The sequence below is a fragment of the Mya arenaria genome, chromosome 6 (genome assembly GCF_026914265.1).
Source record: "Mya arenaria isolate MELC-2E11 chromosome 6, ASM2691426v1".
Classification (NCBI taxonomy): domain Eukaryota; kingdom Metazoa; phylum Mollusca; class Bivalvia; order Myida; family Myidae; genus Mya; species Mya arenaria.
This window is the reverse complement of record NC_069127.1, coordinates 30,586,716-30,612,134: the sequence shown is the minus strand read 5'-3', so window position 1 is coordinate 30,612,134 and position 25,419 is coordinate 30,586,716. Positions and strand designations below refer to the sequence as shown.

At 35.3% G+C, this 25,419-nt stretch overlaps 1 pseudogene; it reads left to right on the top strand.

Annotated features, from left to right (window-relative positions):
• The first annotated feature begins 893 nt into the window (after window positions 1–893).
• LOC128237504 (uncharacterized) lies at window positions 894–10,631 on the top strand (annotated as a pseudogene).
• Window positions 10,632–25,419: the final 14,788 nt, after the last annotated feature.

Here is a 25,419-nt window from a genome sequence, read left to right as displayed (position 1 = left end):
CACTTGCAGACAGTGTTGGCTAGACCAGACTGTATGATAATGCACTTGTCATGTCTCCAGTATGAAGTATTATCTGTATAAAAGGGGTGTCACTGGATACCATCCAGTTCATTGTTGCCAAGTTTAGGACACAGACAATGTATCTATAAGTTTTAAATACCGTAGTAAGGTGTTTTTTACTCGATTTTTATGAACTACAAGCGTATGTAGTTTGGTTTAGTATCCGAAATTGGCATTACATTCGCATCATCCGAACACTATAACAGTAAACCAAAATGCAATTGCTTAAAAAATTAATAAATCTATGACAAAATCACTGCTGCGCTACAGTTTCAGACTTATAAGATAACTATTATTTCGTAATTTCAGCCAAACATTTATACTTTCCCCCTATCCGTTGTACTTACACTGGAGGTCGTCTTCGTCAGTGATTTGGAGGGAATGAGCTGAATTTTGACCTTTACAAAATTTAATGACATTTTACCTAAAATAACCTAAAATATATTTTTTTCTTCAGATTCAGTGCCGTGATTCATAGTTATTTATGCAAGATAGTTGGTATGAGTGACCCCTTTGATGAATCTGAAGAAGAAACAAAATATATTTTAGGTTATTTTAGGTAAAATGTCACTAAATTTTGTTAAGGTCAAAATTCAGTCTCATTCCCTCCAAATCAATGTGGTCTTACGTCGTTACGACTGGAGGTCGCCATTTTTGGGCCACGCCAGGCGCATTCGGAACTCCTCGGCCATGTTTTTGAAAAAAAAAGGCCGAGGAGCTCCGAATGCGCCAGACGTATTCTTGTTGTGCAGGTACGCTGGGAACCAGACAAATTTAATAACGTGATAAGATTTTCAGAAAATACGGTAGGACTAAAATGCGAAATTCGGCTATTTTTGCGAAAGTAGGGTTATTTTCGCGGAAATAATAGCAAAAAAAACTTTACATTGGTGAGGTCAAATGTAGGTCACGTGGGTAAAACTAAATGCTATTTTCGCGAAATGACTTACATAAGAAAATAAATCTGTTTTTGATGAAAATAAAGTATTTTTTGCGAAAATAAGATTTTGATAAAAATCTATAAATAGGGTTTGTTTTGGCGAAGATAACATATTTGAAAAAATATAGTTAGTTTTACCCAAGTGACCTACATTTGACCTAAAAAATGTAAAGTTTATTTTGCTGTTATTTTCGCAAAAATATCCTATTTTCGTATTTCAGTCATACCCGTATTACCTGAAAATTTTAAATAACCGACATAATTAAGGAATGTTTATAATCGGATTTATTATAAAGGTAAAACACCTATCTATTCAGCGTGTTTTTTTTTTGGTTTGTGTTTGATAACTACATTTTACTTCATTTACCTCATACTATAGTTATTATGTATAAGGTTGTATCATTCGCATAACACGAAAGGTAATAATTTCATGCGCAATGTCGTTTGTACATACTACAGTAAAATAGGAAGCGGAACAAGAATAAAGTCTTGATAAACTGCAGCTGTTACACACAAAGTGTTAGATTAGTACCCGATAATACAACACGTATATATAGTTCCACTTTCCATGCTAGGTGGCCACCGCTTCAATTATAAACACGCTAATTGTTGCGTTGGTATGTAAGTAACTGATGTCATTTGCAGGGACAACCTTGGATGCATGCCTCTGTTGAGACTGAAGCCTAGAACCGCTTTGCTTACTATCCAATGTAAACAATAAATATGCTGCACCTCTTACGAAACTGAAATATATATTATATCATATTAAACTTGTTTGTAGATTTTAAAACAAGACAATATTGAGAGATATCCCTTACATGACTGCGAAACAGTGGCTCCAGCTCTTTTAGGAGCTGTGTATAAAAAGGAGCCAATGACACTTCCGAGCTAGAGCAAAAAAACGGATATCATCGTAAAACGTAAGTATGACTCGTTATTTTATCTAATATCACAATTATGAGGGCTTATTTGAGAAACCGGGAATGCAGTGCCATATGAATATGTTTAATCTTCACACGTATTTGGGTTATTTTGTGAACATACTGTTTATGGAGTTATAAAACCAATTCTCCCACCAAACACATCAATGTTTACAAACGAAAGTAGAACATTTTCACCAATTTTCAGCTGAATTTCACTCGGAATAAAAATGACCGCCTGATTACCGGAATAAGCATGTTTATACTCTTTTTTTTGGGTTGAGCTGGAGCCAAAGCCAGGGAGCTGGAGCCAAAGCGTGGAGGCTGAGCCAATACGCTGTATAATAATGCATTCAACTGGTCATATTTGGATTGGTTGCAGTTTTTTATTTATAACAAGTATTAAGATAGTGTTGTTGTTTTTTAAAATATATAATATAATTAAAATAACGAGTCATACTTACGTTTTACGATGATATCCGTTCTTTTGCTCTAGCTCGGAAGTGTCATTGGCTCCTTTTTATACACAGCTCCTAAAAGAGCTGGAGCCACTGTTTCGCATCCGTGCCTTACAAATATACGTTTCCAGCGATGGATTTCATAACAAATACGTAGTTTTAAGCGGGGTTTACAAATAGTGATACACGGATTAACACGCTGAATAATCATGATATAATACTTAAAAATAACTGAACATAGAAACTAAAAATAAATTTTCCGAAAAACATGTGACCTCCGAGAATTAACGAGAGTTTGCACTTCCGGGTTCAAACAAACTACAATATGCCGGTATCAATATTGTACTGGTCGAGATACGTCGAATGTCATGTGAAGCTTACACGAAAAAGTGAAGCAGCGGTAGAAAGCGGGAGAGTATTACGATTTTCCATCGATGAACTGAGAGTGATACAGGCAAATGTTCAGGCATCCATGAGAGATACGTCGTATTCTGCAGGTAAACAAACATCATTTTGTGTATTACACATTACTGTACTGTTATGTCTTCTTTCAATAAATGAACAGTATAACCGTGAACACTTTTATTTCTTTGTATCATGTAGTGTGAGTGTGGTAAAAAGCTGAAATTAACAATAAAGCTGATTGTAAAGAACAGAAAGACTAAATATAAAATATAGCATTTAAAACGGTACGACTAAAATACGAAAATAACCTATTTTCGCGAAAATAGCTTTTTTGACTAAAATACGAAAATAAGGTTATTTTTTATGAAAATAAAGTAAGATTTTGAAAGAAATATGAAATTAGAGTTAGTTTTGGCGAAAATAACATTTTTGACCAAAATATAGTAATTTTTTTCAAAATAAAGTTATTTTCGCGAAAATAAGATTATGAAAGAAATATGAAAATAGAGTTATTTTTGGCGAAAAAAACATTTTTTGACAAGTATGTATTAAGTTTTTGGTATGTGACTTCATTTTCTTCAAACTTTTACATTTTCAAATCATTTAGAAGGAGAGATTAGCAAATACAAGTCGCTTTTATTTTTAATAACGTTTTTCTTTATTTGTTCCCAGTTTTAGTACAATGATGCCTTTTATTCTTGATAAACATACCAAGTTTGTAGAGTTTTGTGCTGTTCTATGTTTCTTGTTTGTTCTATGTCTTTAGCGTTTGCCCAGTGCCACTAAACCGGGTTTATGTTTAAACTTTTGCTACTGAGCATTTCAATTCCCAAATAGTCAGATTTGTTTGCTTCTGATAAAAAGCAAATGCATAATTTATTGTTTTAAGTTCATAAACATATCTTCTTTTGGCATTCATCAGAAAATAAACACATCACCACCATAAATAAATAAAAAAATCATTTCATCCGAATTGTCTACTTTCAGTTTCCCTTCTGGAAGTTCTGTTATTTTCCGATATTTGCGATGAAGGTCAATGTCATGTATGTAAACATATTAGTGAGGCATAACAAAGAACAGCATTGTCTATTAGTTATTTTTAATCCTTTTCTTTACTGAATAATTTACTGTTGCCTTTAAATTATTAATCCTTTTGATGACAATGACACATGTTTTGAAGAACGCTTTAATTTGTTACATCCTCTCTGATTGGATAAAAATTATAGTTTTTACCAATGAAAATCAACCTTTTATCTGACCAGTCTAATTGATATTTCTTACGCAAATTCTGTCAGTTTCAATCAAAACAATGCATGAAATGTGCCCTGCTGATTTATTAAGTGTCGCCCAATAGGTGTTGTTAAAACACACCGTCAGTTGATAATCCAATTAAGCTTCAGGACAGGAAGGGCATTATAACTGTAAACAGGCATATATATATAATTAAACCGTGTGATAAATTTGCATAATTTTAAACACATTTTTATAATTCCGGGGTATTTTCATCTCCCTCCGGGAGACTGGGGATGGGTCGAAATTCTGGGGTATTTTTTCCTCCTCCGGGGGATATGGCATGTATGCATTAAATATTACGTGCCATTTTACGGTCAGATTTTTGAAAAATTCCTGTTCCAAAATTCCGGTTAATTTAAATATTACGCCCACTTTTACGGTCAGATTCCGTCCGTTTGGCACACAAATTCTATCTTTATATTACGTTTGGAAATTTTTACACACAGAATTTTATACAAATTCCTGTTCCGAATTTCTGGTTAATTTAAATATTACGTCCACTTTTACGGTCAGTTTCCGTGTGTTTAGCACACGTAAATCGTTCTTTATTTTCCTTAATTCTGGGCGTAATTTCCATGATTCTTTACGTAAAATTTAAAGTTTTACGTATGTTTTACGGTTGGAAAATTTCGTACAGGGGAAATCATAGCAGTGATTTATCATTTGAAATGCAATAATATGTCTCCAATAGTAAAATAACTGCTTCATAAATGTTGTTCAAATGTGGTCATCATTTGTAGATTTGTTTGCAGGTACAAGAGAGCTAGCAAAACATATATAAAATGCAGTTGGCTCAAACATCCAAAGTCAGCACCTCCAAAGACTACAGTTACAATGAATGACTTATATCCCCCAAGGCAACAAGAGTACAGGTAAAAATATTATAATTACATTATTAGTATGAAATGCTAACATAAATTTTATTGATTAACTAGAACAATTAAGATTAAATACCACGATTTGCAGATACTGCCTGACCCATCAGTCATGTTTGGTATGGTTTGAGCACGACTGGTAAAAAACTTGCCTAATTTACAACAGCAAAGAACCAAGTTGACAAAAAAAAATCTTTGGTCTGGTAAAAGCTGGAAGTCTGTATCGATGTCTTTCGAAAAATGTTCTTATCCAGGGCTCTTAAGAGGACTGTCACAGCAGACGACAGATCATTTCTATATAACTGCCAAGGGCAGTTAGGGCGTTTCACAGGTTGCGAAATTGTTGGAGTTAAATGTTGATTTTTGTTACTGTTGTACAGTTGGGATTGAAGAATATGTCTTTTTATTATTTACCATATTTTGATACTTTCATTTTTGTTTCTTCTGATAAAAAATGTTCTGCATTCAAAATATTTGGTCTGAACTTTGATTAAATTTTCTGAAATTGCAAATGACAAAATAATAATGTTTAGAATAATAATTAAATTAATATTGATTAACAAGGATCTTGTAAAATAATGATGTAAACATATTCACACGATTGTGTATTGTATGCATGTTATTTATGTATAGTTAACTTTAGCAATTTTCCTTTAATTAATGAAATTTATTATTTACTATCTACTTGTAGCTTTACACTGGATTCTGTTGGAGGAACCCAAGCCGCCACAAGTTCCATTACCACTGATTGAAGATGTGTTAGTCAGCGCAGGATACCATTCATCAGAAGATCCACGCACATATTTTGGGCGATCACTTGTTCTGTCCCAGGAGAAGATCACCCAGCTAGCCTTCATGACAACCGGACGGAGGGAAAACTCCCTTTGGGCAGCCGCCAGAAAGCTGCGATTCACTGCCTCCAACTTTGGACAAATAATTGCTGCTTCCAAACGCAATCGGTAAAGCTATGGATGATAAACTAACCAATAGGTCTCTTGTAAAACTATCTTTATTATTATTTTTCCCTTTTATCCAAGCATTATGATAGCAATATACTTTGTATTCAGTTATATACAACTGTTAATAACATGTGTGATGTCACTTTAGTATGATAATGTATTAACAGATTATGTGCATCCCTGAAGAAACGGCTACTGAGCGCCTACAATCTTCAGAAGAAGGGCGCCTATCCAGTGGGGATTAACTCATGAGAAAAATGGGTTAGATGCATATTGCAGAACTGGAGGTGTGACATTGGTACAAACAGGTAAATATTTTAAATGTCTTTCTGATTCATGAAAAATATCCAATGATACTTATTATTGAAAATACTTAATGCTGTAAGGTACCGTAAAGTTTTGTACATTTTAATGTGATTTGGTACCTAATGACATCAACCAGTTACTGCATGTTAATATATTACACAATGCACAAATGATAATCATGTGATATGAATAATTAATTTCAAAATTGGATTCATCTTCATCTGTGTTACAAAGCTCATTTCAATGTATACATTTTAAGTTCCCACCACTTTTCATTGACCTTCATGTATATTACATTTGTATTGAGATGAAAATGATTATAATACTGTTAATGGTACTTGCTATATTCAAGAATCACTAGTCTATGTATTATTGCCGAGAATGTTTGATTGTACAGTATTGAAATATTGTACAGTATTGAAATTTAATATTAGTAGTTTGCTGATAAATAAACAAGTAAAAAAGTAGAGATTTAGCTCTCTGTGTAATGCATCAACCTTGTTATCAAGAGGTTTGTGATTTGAGCCCCAGTATGGGTACATTCATTAATTGACCAGTGTCGTTAAACCATATTGTAGCTGTTGACTGTTTATGTGTATCTAACATTGTACAGGCATTTGGCTTCATGAATCAGGCTTCCTTGGGGCTTCACCTGGTGGCCGCGTTCACCTTCAAGAGAAGGAACCGCCAGTAACGTCACCAGATATCATCGAGGTGAAGTGCCCTTTCTCGGCCAAGGACATGACTATTACGGAGGCTTGTCATTCAAACAAAGACTTCTACCTAGGTATTTTCACTCATTTTTATGCCCCCCTTCGAAGAAGAGGGGTATATTGCTTTGCACAGGCATGTCGGTCGGTCGGTCCGTCTGTAGACCAAAGCTTGTCCGAGTGATAACTCAACAATTCCTGGACGTATGGTCATCAAACTTCACATGAAGGTTGGGCCTGACCAGTAGATGACCCCTATTGATTTTGGGGGTCATCGGGTCAAAGGTCAAGGTCACAGTGACCTTTAACGGTAAAATAATTTTAAAGCTTGTCCGAGTGATAACTCAACAATGCCTGCACCCATGGCCCTCAAACTTGACCTGAAGGTTGGGCCTGACCAGTAGATGACCCCTATTGTTTTTGGGGGTCATCAGGCCAAAGGTCAAGGTCACAGTGACCTTGAATGGTAAAAGGTTGTCCGAGTGATAACGTGACAATGCCTGCACTTATGGCCCTCAAACTTGACTTGGAGGTTGGGCCTGACCAGTAGCTGACCCCTATTGTTTTTGGGGGTCATCAGGCCAAAGGTCAAGGTCACAGTGACCTTGAATGGTAAAAGGTTGTCCAAGTGATAACGTGACAATGCCTGCACCCATGGCCCTCAAAATTGACTTTGAGGTTGGGCCTAATCAGACATGACCCCTATTGTTTTTTGGGCTCAATGGGTCAAAGGTCAAGGTCACAGTGACCTTGAATGGTAAAAGGTTGTTCGAGTGATAACTCAACAATGCCTGCACCCATGGCCCTCAAACTTTACTTGGAGGTTGGGCCTGACCAGTAGATGACCCCTATGGTTTTGGGGGGTCATTGGGCCAAAGGTCAAGGTCACAGTGACCTTGAATGGTAAAAGGTTGTCCGATTGATAACTCAACAATGCCTGCACCCATGGCCCTCAAACTTGACTTGGAGAACTGGCCTGACCAGGAGATGACCCCTATGGTTTTGGGGGGTCATCTGGCCAAAGGTCAAGGTCACAGTGACCTGGAATGGTAAAAGGTTGTCCGATTGATAACTCGACAATGCCTGCACCCATGGCCATCAAACTTGACTTGGAGGTTGGGCCTGGCCAGAAGATGGTCCCTATTGATTTAAGGGGTCATTGGGCCAAAGGTCAAGGTCACAGTGACCTGGAATGGTAAAAGGTTATCCGAGTGATAACTTGACAATGGCTGCACCCATGGCCCTCAAACTTGACTTGGAGGTTGAGCCCAGCCAGAAGATTGTCCCTATCAATTTTAGGGGTCATTGGGCCAAAGGTCAAGGTCACAGTGACCTTGAATGATAAAAGGTTGTCCAAGTGATAACTCAACAATGCCTGCACCCATGGCCCTCAAACTTGACATGGAGGTTGGGCCTGACCAGTAGATGACCCCTATTGATTTTAGGGGTCAAAGGTCAAGGTCACAGTGACCTTGAAAGCAAACTCGACAATTCTTGGACCTATGGACATCAAACTTGACATGAAGGTTTGGCCTGCCCAGTAGATGACCCCTATCGACTTTGGGGGTCATCAGGCCAAGGTCAATGTCACAGTAACCTTTAACGCAAAAAAGTTAACAAATCTTCCCCCACTGATATCTCAACAATGCCTGAACCTATGATCATTAAACTTGACATGGATGTTAAGCCTGACCAGTAGATCACCCTTATTGATTTAGGATTCATAGAGTCAAAGGTCAAGGTCACAGTGATCTTGAATGGTAAAAGGTTGTCCGAGTGATAACTCAACAATGCCTGAACCCATGGCCTTCAAACTTGACTTGGAGTTGCATCTGACTTGTAGATGACCCCTTATGATTTAAGGGTCATCGGGTCAAAGGTCAAGGTCACAGTGACCTTGAACGAAAAAAACTTGACTTGTGATAACTTGACAATGCCTGCACCCATGGCCCTCAAACTTGACATTTAGGTTTCTGGTGACCAGCTGATGACTCTGGATTTTGAGTTCATAGAGTCAAAGGTCATGACGGTCATAACACACTTTATCCTCACACTTTAATGGTCATAATCTTAAAACAGCAACAAATCAGCTGTCATTTCGGTCCATGCATATTTCATTCAATTTTCCATATAATCCTGACAACATGGCGCTCAGGGGGGGCATAATGTTTGACAAACATCTCTTGTATTCTATAAGATGATTTTCAATATACAGTCGAAACTCGATGGCTCGATATTCTAGGGACCGGCCAAAGTACTTCCTCGTTTGTTATTGGCTAAGCTATCTCCGCAAGAGAAGGAAGAGTATTTATTGGGCATAGTTACGCACCCTAAATTTCGTAATATGACTTATTCGATTATTAGAAAATATCATTTTATTTTTATTTATAATAAAAATACATTTATGCGAAAACAAGCAATTGTAAACAGTGGGTAACACAAACATAGCTTAAAAGTTATATCAAAATGCATAGTAATTTAGGGATTGATAACAATTAGAGACATAACTTAAAGTGATGGCATGTTTATTCAAACTGTTAAACCATTTAAATTCGATAATAATTATAATATCAGTCAAGCAATTTTTAATCGATTAGCGCCTTGTGCTAAATGAAGCCAGTCAAACAAATCAAGGTGTGAGATTCTTAACTGAACCCGCGAAAATGACATCGACCCAAGCAACCAAATCAAAGTGTGAAATTCTTGTTTGGGACTGCGAAAACGACTTCGAGCATGGAGAAACATCGACCCTCAAGATATCGAGCCATCCGATTGAAATTTATATGAACAAAGAGTAAATAAAAATCAGTCATTTTAATTTGGTTCGAGTCAACGAGGATATCGAGCCATGAGATATCGAGCCAACGAGTTTCGACTGTAAGTGAAAAATAATTTCATCTCTGGATTTTTGACACAGAAAAAGGTGGATATAAACTGTAAACACATATCACAAACTGTTAACTTGATTTATCTTATCTCTAAATGGAAGATGTTGATGCTGGTTGCTTATACCATTATATTTCAGTTAACTATCAACTACTATTATTTATTTAACTTAAAGCTGCACTGTCACAGATTTTTTGATTTTTTTTAGTTTTGTCTTGGAATGAGCCAATTGTTGCATAAATGCCAGAAAACAAGTGATGTAAGACTGCTGACAAAAGAACAGATCGCAGTTTTCATATTAACGTTTTCATAATTGATGTACTATGGCTATAAGCATTAAAAACGCTTGAAGAGAAATGAAATTTTCCGCAGTTTTCCAACCAATTGAGATCTGTTCTATAGTGAGTTATCTCTTATGACTGAATTGAAGGCATTGATTCCAAAATCAGCTGATTCTGAGACCAAAAAAGAGGTCAAAACTGTCAGTCTGTGAGAGTGCAACTTTAAGTGATCATTTTAAATGAAAATGAAACAAGCATTTGTTCATAAGACATGATCTAAAGACGGCTTTGTTTTTTCCAGACTTATCTCCAGATGGCAGGATGTGCTTGAAACGCTCACATGACTACTGGCACCAAATTCAGGGACAGCTTCATATTACTGGCACTCAGTTTTGTGATTTGGTTGTTTGGACAACGAAAGACATGCAAATTGTTAGAATATTAAAAGACAATTCTTGGGCAATTAATATGTCTTCTATGATTGATTTTTATATGTTGACATTTTTACCATCTCTTAAATAAAGATACTAGTATACTTTATTGAGTTTATTTTCTTCATGAAAATGATGAATGTAATAATGTGATAGCTGACACTGAAAATGGACCATTGTCAGAGTTTGACACTGTGCCATGATAAAAGATAAGAGATTGAGTAGTGTGTATCACATTCAATGTTAACTATCAAACACTGCTTTAACAAATTTCTGTCATCTTTGAAAACTATTTTAAAGTTCGAAAATTTGTTAATTGAATCAATTATTTTAAACAAAAGGGAAGTCCTGTGATCATTACAGAAACTCTTTTTGTACAAAAAAGCCGTATCACGTGGCGTATGCACAATTGGTGTTTTTTCTCGTTTTTAATTTGACCTTATGCACAGCAATTTGTTGTGTTACATTTGTTTGTCATAAATATAATACCGTATTTTTAACCAGGTTTTCAACAAAAACCGGGTTATTAGAATGAGGTTGTCGTTGGGCAGGCGGGCGGGCGGGCGGGCAAGCTTTGAACATTGGTTTCTGTTCAATAACTTAAGTTAGCATTGACAGATATTGATGAAACTTGGTGTGTAGGTAGCTTATGGGAAAAGCTAGCTTGGGATTGCTTTTGAGGGGGGTGGGGCTAAGGTCAAGGTCACTGTTACTAAAAATAGAAAAATGGCTTCTGCCCAATAACTTTAGTTAGCATTGATAGATATTGACGAAACTTGGTGTGTAAGTTGCTTATGTGAAGAGCTAGCTTGGGATTGCTTTTGAGTGGGGAGGGGCTATGGTCAAGGTCACTATTACTTAAAATATAAAAATGGTCAAGGTCACTGTTACTTAAAATAGAAAAATGGTTTCTGCCCAATAACTTTAGTTAGCATTGACAGATTTTAATGAAACTTGGTGTGTAGGTAGCTTATGTGAAGAGCTAGCTTGGGATGGCTTTTGAGAGGGGTTGGGCTAAGGTCAAGGTCGCCTGTTACTAAAAATAGAAAAATGGTTTCTGCCCAATAACTTAAGTTAGGATTGATAGATATTGACGAAAGTTGGTGTGTAGGTAGCTTATGTGAAGAGCTAGCTTGGGATTGCTATTGAGGGGGGAGGGGCTAAGGTCAAGCTCGCCTGTTACTAAAAATCGAAAAATGGTTTCTGCCCAATAACATAAGTTAACATTGATAGATATTGATGAAACTTAGTGTGTAGGTAGCTTATGTGAAGAGCTAGCTTCGAATTGCTTTTGAGTGGGGCGGGGCTAAGGTCAAGGTCACTATTACTAAAAATAGAAAAATGGTTTCCGCCCAATAACTTTAGTTAGGATTGACAGATATTGATGAAACTTGGTGTGTAAGTTGCTTATGTGAAGAGCTAGCTTGGGATTGCTTTTGAGTGGGGAGGGGCTAAGGTCAAGGTCACTATAACTTAAAATAGAAAAATGGTCAAGGTCACTGTTACTGTCACTGTTACTGTTAATAGAAAAATGGTTTCTGCCCAATAACTTTAGTTAGCATTGACCGATATTGATGAAACTTGGTGTGTAGCTAGCTTCACAGTGTGTCTGCTTTTGTAGCTGCTGTAAGACAGCGACTGACTGTTCATATCTGATGGCACATCTTGTATGATTTCTGTAGCATCCATAGCGATTCTAGCAGAGCTGAAATCTTCAGATGATTTGGCATGGGACCTTTGCATTTCAGCTGGCTTGGAATTCCTACTGCCTTTAAAACGCCATAATGTAATATTTCATGCAATACAGATATGTAGGCGTTGATAACGTTAGACACAGTTGCCCTGCTGGTATTGAACCGGACAGCTAAATCTAGGTCCTTACAATTCGACCTTAGTTTCATCAAAGCCATCAGAAGTTGATCCTGAATGCTAAAGCATGTGACTGTCCAACCAGCATGATAGTTGAGGGGCCATCCTCTGAACCATGCTCGCCAGCACTTGAAAAACATCTGTTGGGAATGATGTGTACAGCAGCACCTGCAAAACAGTGAAACAATACCGTCAGTTAATTCCATGCGACTGTTGTATATTATGTTACATAAATGATGTTGGGCATTCAGTAGACATATCAATATATGAAATCTGATTGTAATTTTTCATCCGACATCGTGTTAATCCGTGTATTACTATTTGTAAACCCCGTTTTGCACATGTTTCCGTAAAAGCCGAAAAAACACGTAAGGTTCCGATTTCAGTCTGTACTCTAATACTTTTTAACAGACAGAATTTTACGGAAATGTTCGAAAATTACAATTATTTTTCGGGGAAGTGGTTCCCGGCAATCGTGTTAATTTTAATATAATGACGAATATACCGAGCTGACTCTCTTTCCGCTCTGTTTAACATTGCCAATAACAAGAATGCCAATAACAAGAACTCTTACTTTCGTTTTTGCATACATGTTGTGTCTGAGTTTGACTTTGGGGTTGGAGCGTGACCAATATCCCCTGACGTGGGACTTTTTTACTGGCCATTTCGCGGGAACCTTAATTCCTTTGTATGCCTGGGCGTATTCGAGTATGCCCAGGTATGCCCTGACTGTATCTTTAATTTAAAGATGAATTAAAAGAGTAAGATCTAGCTTCTCCATGGGTAGACGAACCGGATATGAGCTTTTATGGGAGGCAAGGGAAGACAAAAATTATGTCTTAAGATCCGAAATATTGATTTTTTTACCTGATATTTAGCTTCTTTTTGTAATTTATAATAGTAGGACACATCTAACCAAGAAGATCTAAACCTGTTATAATGGGGAATTACAAAACTTATTTAAATAAGAGGCTTAAAATCAAGGTTTAGGCTGATGTTACTGAATACTGTTTGTAACATTGCGACAGGTAAAAATTTGGAGCGACAGGTAAATTTTCAGTGTATTGGTTCAACTTAACTAGCCTTATTCAAGTCATCGATCAGCCAACATATTCAAAAACATATATCAAAGCAAGACATAGGTACAAGGTATTTCGAAATCAGGCAAGTTGCTTCTGCAGTCTGCTTGCTTTGAATGACAGCTTCGCAAAACATATATGTTGACCTTGTCACAGTTGTCTGTGTCCAGTATTTATAGCATGCAACCATGCTATATGTGAGAACAGAATTAGAAGAGTGTTACTTTCCTGTGCGACATACCTTAGAGCGTCGACCTCATCTGACCCCGTCAGTTGTTAAGTTACATCGATTAAAGTGGAGAAATACTAATAACGAAATAGCTAAATATTGAGGTTTATGATTATAGTAAGCAAGTTAACTGCTATACGACTTTAAAATGTAAAACGTTTACATTGCGGGTTTAAATCAAAGCACTGAAAGTGCTGAGGGATGGTACTGCTGAATGTTGGCAGCATCAATGTAACAATTGGTAGTGTAAATATATGTAATAAGGATTTGAACCATACACAAATACAAATCTGTAACATCAATTGATGTTTTATGGCATTATTAAAAATCTGGAACGATAACTTTTTCACAAAGGCTAAAACAACAACTTAAATGTTCGTCTTAATAATAAATTAAAAACATGAAATATAGAAGTGCATACCTTTATGAATTTATTGGACAAATGATTTTCCAGAACAATTCAAAACATAACAGGCAAACACATAGACCACTGTGATAGACCAATGCCTCAACAACCACAGACCAGTTCAATTTGTAAAACAACATTAACAAATTCACACAAAGCATAATTTACAGTGTGTGTATGTCACAGTGATAAATAACGTAATTTATGCTACGTCGGAAGCAACAATTTGTTTAAAATGAAGACTTAAATCAAAGATAAATTTTATTTCACTACATCATTGTAAATAAAACAATGAACAGTCTATGCCGCTCAAGGAGCCCCTCCTTCGTTCCATTACTAAAGGCAGATAAGGCAATACATTTCATCAAACAATGACAAACCGGTTTCCAAAATAATGTTTTGACAGTGATCTAGCCTCTGTCAGAAGGCCATAATGTGAAAAGGTTTGTTGAAGCATTTTAAGAAACTAAAATCTCAATTGAACTCTGGTGTTTGTTTATTGATCTATATGAGATTGAAAATGAGTCAATTCACAACTGCTAGAAAAGAGCCAATCTTTAACAAACAATGAAAATGAGTCAATTCACAACTGCTAGAAAAGAGCCAATCTTTAACAAACAATCATACCAGAGTTTATTAGATTAATTGCAGTTGAATGGAAGGCTTACTTGAATATATGACAACAATGAAGTTATTATTAAAGAATTAATGACTGTTGACAGGTGAGGTGTGCTGAAGTTATTGACATAAAATTATTCATTTCTGGCAGTACACAATGAGTACCATTTGGATATCAGCCCTTGTCTGTTTAATTTCTGTGAATTGACAAAACAGAAAATCATGATTTCTAGTAGTTTTTACTTGAATATTCAGATGTTTAAGAAAAGGTAAGGCTTGGGGTCATGGTGGATGCAACACGAAAGCTATATCACAAGATTGATTTTATGAAACTTAAAAAATATTTTACCATAGCAATTGAGCAAATGCACAATTTATTTTTAACAAGAGGGCCCTGAAGGTCCTATATCGCTCGCCTGATCCAATTCGAGTGTGACATACACTTCATAAACATAAACATTCCGACATAGTTACATGGTGATCAAAGAGAGAATGTAACCTCTACAGTGTTTACAAAGTTTTTCAATGATTTGACCCTAGTGGCCTGGTTTTTGACCTCTGATAACCCAGTTTCAATCTCTACCTATAGATCATCAAGAATAACATTCTAACCAAGTTCCATGAACATATGGTCATAAATGTGGCCTCTAGAGTGTTAACTTGCTTTTCCTATTATTTGACCTGGTGACCTAGTTTTTGACTGCACATGACCAAGATTCGAACTTGGCCTAGAGCTAATCAATATAAACATTCTGACTTTACTGAACACACAGTCATATCGTGACCTCTATAGAGTGCTAATAAGCTTTTTCTATGATTTGACCTTATGACCTAGTTTTTGACTACACCTGACCCGGATTCAAACTTGACTGAGATTATTAATATAAACATTCTGACCAACTTTCATGAATATACAGTTACAAATGTGACCTCTACAGTGTTAAAAAGCTTTTCCTTAAATTTGACCTGGTGATCTTGTTTTGACCGCACGTGACCCAGATTCGAACTTGGCTTAGAGCTAATCAATATAAACATTCTGACTAAGTTTCATTAACATAAAGTCATGAATCTGACCTCTAGAGTGCTAACAAGCTTTTCCTATGATTTGACCTAATAACCTAGTTTTTGACCGCACATGATAAAGATTTAAACCTGTCTAAGAGATTATTAATATAAACATTCTGACCAACTTTCATGAAGAAACATTTATAAATGTGACCTCTAGATTGTTAACAAGCTCTTCCTTAAATTTTACCTGGTGACCTAGTTTTTGACTGCACATGACCAAGATTCGAACTTGGCCTAAAGCTAATCATATATACTTTCTGACTAAGTTTCATGAACATACTGTCATAAATGTGACCTCTAGAGTGCTTACAAGCTTTTCCTATGATTTGACCTGGTAACCTAGTTTTTGACCGCACATGACCCGGATTTAAACTTGACTAAGATTATTAATATAAACATTCTGACCAACTTCCATAAATATACAGTTATAAATGTGACCTCTGGAGTGTTAACCAGCTTTTCCTTCAATTTGACCTGGTGACCTAGTTTTTGACTGCACATGACCCAGATTCAAACTTGACCTAGAAATTATTAATATTAACATTCTGACCAAGTTTCCTGAAGATAGTCATACATGTGACCTTTACATTGTTAAAAAGCTTTTCATTTAATTTGACCTGGTGACTTATTTTTAACCCTAGATGACCCAATATCGATCTCGTCCAAGGTTTTATTGAAGGTAACATTCTGACCAAGTTTCATTAAGATTGTGCCCAAATCGTGACCTCTAGAGTGTAAACAGTCAAATTGTTGACGACGGACACAGGGCGATCACAATAGCTCACTTCGTGTACTGACTATCGGGTTCATAAATAATAATACCTGTTCTGACAGCAACCACATAACACATACATGTATCATTACATATGAGGCAAAGAATGGGTCGGAGGCTTGCAAAGAAATTTAGATACAGATTTTCCTGAATGAAAAGATACAGCTGACAATTATCAAATACTACGTGAAGAACTAGAAAGTATACCCATCATAATAATCTATTGAGTAACATTTATATTAGACAAGAGAACCATGAAATGAGATCAAAACTTAATCATTAGTGGTTTAGTTATGTGCAATCAATTAAATATACATGATACAATTGAAAGAACAATACAAGTTGATATACTTGCAGCGATTTGTACAAACAAATTTCAAAACACATATAGTAATAGTGAATATTTCCAGTTTTTAGAAATAATGTTATTGAAGTTAAATTTCATGTATTTTCAGGTTAAGAGGTTCTCTTTGTTGGTGAAAATCCTATTATTTCATATTGTAAACAAATGAAATGTTTTTTCGAAAGCAATTTCATTACTGAAGTGCCTTTGTAGTATGTTTTCTAAAACTTGACAAAAAATTATGTTGTGAGAAGCTGTTATATAAATGATATGCAGAGAATTGAAAGTTCAAAATGTCAACAGGCTTATTTTGATAATGTTAAGAACTAAACTGTTCACGACTAAATGTCCAAGCACACATTAAATATGTGTTTATGACTAAAGTTGGTCTCATTCCAAGCGGTTAAGTTCTATTTTGACGAAGCTGCTGTCAGATATCAGAACAGTCTGAACAGTTTTATTTAAGATGCAATTGAACACTCCCATCTGCTGTCAGTTGATCAAAATGTAGGAAGGGTAAGGAAGCAAAATCAGTTCCATGGAAACAGTCAGCCTTGTGACATAAGCCAAATGTAACTCCAGTCTGCAGTAGGTTGACGACCTTGATGCTCTCTTTGGTCTCTTTAACTCAGGTTTTATGCAAATGTTCACACATACTATTATTAGATTTTAATCTTGAACATTCCGTGTACATAGTAGTACAATTATTTTGATTTGTTAATTTAGTACTGCGCCATTTTAATGATATTTCATGTAAACAAATATATTTATTTTAGTTGAATGGAAATTTAAGGTATGACCTGGCAGGGGTGAACTGATGGCTATAGCAGATACAATATAGTAGCTCCATCAATGCAGAAAATATGTTTAGAATGATTTTGAGCTGGCTAAACAAATTTTTTAATTACCTGTATATTGTGTGTAAAAGGTGATGTGAATGAGTTGTGGGTGTTTGCAACGTCATCATTTATGCACGACATCTGTACGTCTCTAGTCCTCCCATTTCTCTGTCTACAGCATGAAGCATGATTGTCACATCCACATTGTATACCTTCTCATTATGTGCTGAGCTTCAACCTGCATATATAAAAGGAAATAAAAAATAACCTGCGTAATTTACATTTACTGTTCAGAAACGCAGTATATGCAAAACTAAAAAAGTTATGGCCTTGAAATTGACCTTGTTTTCGATTGGTCGGGCCCAGCGAAAATCCAATCGAAAACAAGGTCAACTTCAAGGCCATCAGCCAGGCGCTTGCAAACATAAATGGCCGATATTGACAGAAAGTAATTAGCGGAAAGTTGTTTTTACTGAGTTTGGATGATAAACACAAGAAAGGTTGGTTTTTATTGATGCATTTACCAAACTTTGTTTGTATATGTTAGGAACAGTCGATGAATAGTCGCTATATGCCACCGTAACATGCTCTTGACTCTGATCACACTGTTTTACATTGGGTTCTATAAACTTTTCCGACCTGGGAAAATCGCACTGACAGGAATGATTGTTTGCTCGATTCTTTTTTATTTCCGAAAGAAGTGTCAAGTATTGTATATCATTACAAAGGTTATGGATAGGGCTTTTCAAAAATGTACAGAATGTTTAGATTCCGACGGTGGTGAAAAAGAAACGGAGATCAAAATTGACTTACCTGATTTTGGGCACGTCCGGAGTGCCGGTCCTTTCTCTATTGATAGTATAAGTGACCAGGTTTTTGTCCGAAATTGTTGTCTTTTGTCAATTTTTGGTCATATAATGACTTAATATGTCATTTTTGACGAAACACTGAGTCAAATTCCTGTGGTCTGTGTCAGTCAACTTTCATTTTATTTTAAAGGTAAACAATGTGTTTTAATGCATTAAATGCTTGTTTTGTGCAAAATAAATTTTCACTTACATGGTTAAATATGAATTCAAACCTTTATGATCAATTTCAGCCATAAAATACTTCACTTCATACAATTTTAATGCTTTTCAAACACACCCGGTTTTTGCACAAACCCGTTTAGACGTTCGGGATTGGAAGAATCCTGTATAATGCACCAGTCAATTGTAACCACGCCCCCCCCGGTCCGGGGATAGCCGGAGAAAAGGGCCGGGCAAGGTGGCCCCGCAGGGCCGGGTGACCGCGGTGGTTTTGTCTTAGCGCCAAATTTGACGGAGATTGGGCCGTATATATAGTCTCTGGGGTGCAGGGGCACTTGGCCAGGGTTTTAACATCATTTCGTCCCAGCAGGACTGGGATTGTACCCGGGGTTGGCTGGACCGAAAGTCAAAGTCCCCGCTATTCCCCGGACCTGGGGGGCCGTGGTTACAATTGACTGGTGCATAACACGTCTACTGGTCTATTATTTTAGACTAATGTACAAGTTAGCATATCTTACAAAGAAACCTGCAACAACAGCATATTAAAAATATCACAAACACTGATGTAAACATTTTTAAACACAATTTCAATCAAAATCTACTTCAGACTGTAAACAAAATAGGATTTACTCAATAATAAATACATAGCACAATCTTGACCTGCTTTCTACACACGGCAAATTGCCTTTGTTATTGCAGTTAACGTATCTAAATCATGTTATACCGTCTGTAATGGTAATATAAACCGGTTGGCTACATATGTTTTACCAAACTAATGGGTTTATAATAAGCCAGCTCATATATTGATACTTACTTAAGACTAAAATACGACATCATCAGTCTGCTTTCTCAAACCGTTCACGAACATCATAACAACATGGCGGTACGAATACGATTATTACTGAACGAAAATCAAACGACGAACTTAAATTAATTTTGTACAAAAGTAACTTTCCATAAACTAAAGCTGAAAGATAGATTGAAGAATTATAATCATTTTATCAATTTTATACAATATGTATTCTTAATGACCGTGATAAAATAATGAATAGCAAACCTTTTTCGTTCTGAAATTTTGGGGTTAATTATTAAAGGTCATAAATGATCATGATCGAGGTGTGAAAAGAAGTACCATGTGCGTATTCATTAATCTTTTTTGAACATTGAATAAATATGTTACTCCCGAGTTTGAACAAAATTGAAACAGCAGTTGTATGACCAGTTTTCTATTCTGAATAAGATTTCGTCTTTAACTTTCATTACCGATACAATGCGTGTTCAGAATATCAGATATCTCGCTTCGCGTATAGAAAATATTTCTGAGTGATGTGACGGTGTATAATGCTGGGTATAGTTTACGCTTGCTGTTGTATTCAGCTTTGAATGCGAGAACCAATTGATGCACGCCTGTCGAAAAGTAGCATCAACTTTATTTTTGCCGTATATTCCTAATGGCACATCAAAATATCATCCGATCTCCTACAAATGGACTATATTAAATCATGCAGTTACTTTGTAGCTTTGTTTCAGGTTTTCGATCAAAACATATTCGTCGTTGTCTGTCAGAACATTTACTGTTATTGTTACGTAATTGGGTCTTATTCAGGGTAACTGGACCATTCGGCAACAAGGTAATTCGGCCTAGTCAATTCTGCACCAACACATTCGGCCCTTAATTTACTCGGCACCATCAAGCTTAGTCAATTCGGCACATAATTCAAATTATCTTTAACTCAACTTTTCTCACTTTCAGTCGTTATATAAAAAATATGCGGTTATATAAATTAAAAAAAAAAAAAACTTTTCACAAATGATTCGGTCATCCAATTTGGGTATCATATATCACTTATTCAGTAATAACAAATGTCCCAAGATTACTGCCATATGTACATCTGGTCCTCTTTGTCCACACAAACTATTTTGTTTTGTTTTTTTTCTATATCTTTTTTTTACCTTTAAATTATTTCAGCACTTCGGAGTTTTAACAACATCAAACGTATGCATTTGTTCATTTGAGGATATTTTGCTTCTTAATTTTTGAACTAAAATTTGTGTCAGTAAAACGCGTACGCTGTGGGCTTTGTACTAATTACAAGACACGTTCATTGTCAAAAATTAAAATCGATATTTAAAATCAATTCATAATAAAAAATAGTCATTTTCAAATACAATTGTGAGTAAACAATTGAATAAACATGAACGTTTGTAAAGATTGGGTCTTGAATTGATCTTCCCTAAAGGCGTAAATTTTTACGTGTAGCGATTCTCCAATAATTGACGCAATTTTGAAAAAATCCTGTCTCCAACATTACTAGAGCTATAAAATGTACAACTGAGCTTAAACACATCTAATTAAGAGTTAAATAAGTACTTTGAGATGTTTTTAGCTGCTTAGCCTAAATTTTGTAGTTGAAATACTCGACGATTATCTTTTAGATTTATCTGATAAACGATTATAACCACAAAAACCTGCTGTCGCTTGTCCCATTAAAGATATTTTTAAATAATAAAAACAAACTGTTTCAGTGTTTTCAGACGATTTTTCGTATAAAATCAATGAAGTACCCATATATGATTAGGAATTGCAGCAAAAGTTTTAGCAAGAGATCAATATTTTCCGCAAATCTTATCAAATAGGGTTGTCGCCGAAATGTGACTATGCTACCGTAACGATTTTAAACTGGAATACAACAATCTTAAAGTGTGTTATATTCTTTTAAATCCGTATCCAATATAATGTCCGAATACCATATTTGGACTAAAATTTATAAATAAAACTCCTACGGTAAAACAATTTAACACAAATGATTTTATTTTAGAAAATACGAATGTCGCATTTAAAATGCTATGCCTCCGTAACGGCCGTATGTACTCCAATGTACTTTATATAAATCAAATATAGATTGAAAAATACTGATTTGTATTTCTTGAAATGAAACAGAGTAAAATAAATGCTATCGGCATACAAAAGTGACCAGTGTGTCCCGCAGAAGCCTTATTTCACTATGTTTCCGTAACGACTATTTTCCGTAACGAATCGATTATATCAAATGCGGTACAGTATTTGGTTCAAATAACCGCGAGACTGTTTACCTCTTCACGGCCTCCGCTGAAACGTCATTATTATGTCTGCCAAAAAATTGTAAATCGACTTTTTGTGATAAAATACGGTAAATAAAGGTAAGTGAAAATCACTGTACTTTTTTGTATTATGTTAATGTTCAATATATTTTACTTGTATAAGCAGTTTTACTGGTGAATGCGATTGCAAACATTATTTGCAGAAAAGAAAAGGGTTGGAAGTCGTAAGTTGACGATTTTTATATAAAATTTTACCCGTTTCAAATATCCGTAACGGAACATAGGTTTATTGTGACATCATAAATTGATGTGATATATGCATTTTATCCATAAGTAGTTGACAATTTAAAATATATTATTGGTTTTAGACATGGAATAAATTTTAATGACAAAAGAGAGCACCGATAAACCAACAGCCACAACAAAAATGTTACGGAAGCATAGTATTTTACTAGGTTTTTGTCCACCGTAAAACTAATATTCAGAATGTTTATTAAACAGGTTCAAATGAGTTTTTCATGAGTAAGATGTATGAAAATGTTGTTCAATATGACCTGGAAATCTAACATGTTTTGCATTGTGCATTGTAAAGTTGCAGCTTTCCGTTACGGAACATAGCAAATTTGTTACGGAACATAGTACTAATAAATGCTCTGTTTAGAATGAATTTTTTAATTGTACAATCCCCAAATAAAATCGTAATGTTTTTTAAATTATTTAACAGTTTATTTATGATAATGATGACAATGATAATAGTTATAATGATCATTATATTGAAGTTAATAATGATGATGATGAATCATGATTTAAAAAGTTAATATGATTATTAATACTAAGTTTAAAAATTGCACTGGTTTTCTATTTCAGAAGGGCACTATCAAATGCCGAAAGACAACGAAAATGGAGACAAAGGCAGAGAGAGGAAAACTACGAATCATACTTAAGAAAAGAGAGAAGAAGAAAAGAGAAAAAGTATGTCCCATCTGATGAGTTATCTGCTGAAAAGAAAGAGCAACGGCGACAAAATTGTAGAGAGGACTACAAGAAACATAATATAAGAAAAAAGAAGAAAGCAAATAAGTCAAGTGAACACCAAAAGGTTTCTACTAGGACCTCTGAAAGTTTAAAGTTAAAAACTTTTTTGTGGAAATAAGGGATTAGGAGTAAAGAGAAGGTACACCAAACACTACGAAAGGCTTACAGGGATCTCGACGGACTAAGAGATAAACGTGAAAAGCTGAAAAAGCTGCAGAAACGAGTAGAAAGAGAACATCAACAAGAAAATCATCTACTTCTGGAGAGAGCATACATGCAACCCCAAGGTCAAAACCAGCTTTCATGCTTAAGAAAGCAGGCATAAATGTAAAAAAGAGAAGTGCTGTTCGTAAAAGGTTAATTTTTGGGAATGCAGTGATTGATGCAATCAGGGAAAGTGCTAGAAAGAAGAAAACAAAGAAAGACATTCATTTTCAAATATTGCATCAACAAGATCAGCGAAGAAACGATATGCAGGCTGATCAGGCTCCATGCTGGTCGTAAAGCCACTTATGGTTTTCTAATGGCACAGCTCATATATATATATATATCCCTGTTGTTGTTGTTGTTGTTGTTGTTGTTGTTAACAGTTACTTATGGTTTCTTAGATTATATGAAATTGTGACAATGATGCTTCAATGAAGCTTAAACGGCTAACCAAAAACATTATTTTTTTTGAATGCATTGTTCACACATTTGCAACATTTACAGTCACCTATGTTCCGTAACAGAATGTAATTATGTTCCGTAACAGAATGTAATTACTGTTGGTTAAACATTTGTGTAGCAACAGTTGTCTGGCAACGTTACATTAATTAAAAGTTATGCTTTAATTGTGTTCTGCTTCTATCAAAATATAAATTGACCACCTTCATGACAGTTCTTGTTTGTGGATTACATCTAAACAATGGCATTTTTTTTAAATCTTGCTTATACAAGCTTTTTACATCCCGAATATACAAGTTTCAGAAAGAGATATGGTATATACTATTGTTATTAAAGTTAACCATTGGTCTTTATCTTCCCAATACCTATGAATCAAATCATTCAATCTAAAGTGTTAGTAAAATAGTATTTCCAAAGATAGTCCGATGATTAATATATGTTCCGTAACGACGCGTTTTAGTAGGTAACTTCATAAGGTTTTCGTAGACAAACGGAGTGAATGGTGTGGGTTAAATTTGTACACAGTTTGTCAGAGGTATTGAACTTTAATATCAAAGTAAAGAAATCGTTATATAAGAAAGTCAGAAAAAAATTAATTTTGCCCCAAAATGTGTGCCAATTACGGGAGAACGAATTTATTTCGTAACGCCAAATGGATCCGAAATGAACGGGTATAAAGACATTAAACAATGTTTAATATTTTTCTCCACTTCGATATATCTTACATTGATTTGAATTTTGTTAGTAAATTAGAACAGATGTAAGCGAACATTTGGCATTTAAAAACCTAAGAGGTATACTGAAATGCTATTTCTTTTTTTCAAAATGAGGGCATTTTCTTCTTTTAAAACAAATTTATTGAATATATAAAACTTTAGTTGTACAAAAACATAAAATAAAGCCCTCGGGGCAATTATTCCTTCCACTTGGGCAATTATTAACCAAAAGCCATGGTCAACCATGTGTAGCCCTGTGGATATTTCAGCATTTAGTAAAAAGTGTTGTCTGCTCCAGTTCTCATATTTTGTGTTGACTGCTACCTTTCCCCCCTGATATTTGAGGTTTTTGTGAGAATAGCAATCTGCCAGGATTGCAGCTTTTGGCGCACTTTTAGAGCTTTATTATTTTAACTAGTTCCTGGAAGTATTTCCATGTTTGGTATGTATTAAATGAATTCAAGAGTGTTATTCTTTTAATTGCAATATGTTGTATTGGCTGTGCATTCTGTATTTTTGGAAGGTTTGGTAAATTCTGTTCTATCACAGTATTTCAAGATAGCAGCTCTTTTAAGTAACCCTTTGCATGTGTTTCACTGTGTTCATAATTGTTTACAGTAGTAACCACAGTGACCAGATTAACAGACACCATGGGTGAGAGAGAGACATGTATACAGTGAGAACACTCAGTTCCATAAACTTGTAAGTGTATCTGTAGTTGTTGATGTCATACATGTTTTATTGTTGTTGCCATTACTGTATTATCTTTGTAGGAAATGTTATTTATCTCATTAGTCGTTTGTTAATACGGGCCACTAAGCACATGATTATTGTATGAGATAAACCTTTTCTTTAACCTTTTGTAATAACTAAATGTGATGATGCATTTAACTGATTACTGTTCATATTATATTTCAGTGTGTTGCTTCGTGCTTCGTGCTTCGTGCTTCATGTTGATTCATGATTTATCTGTATAGAAACGAAGAGAGTAAACTATGGAAAACAGCTTTTGTTAGTTATACACACTAGGACATAAAACGAACCTCGACCGGCTTGGTCTTATACTCACTATAACTATATGACCTTAATAAAGGTCAGGGTAAAGGCCAGACCATTATAATGGCGCCCAACGTGATTTATTGTGAA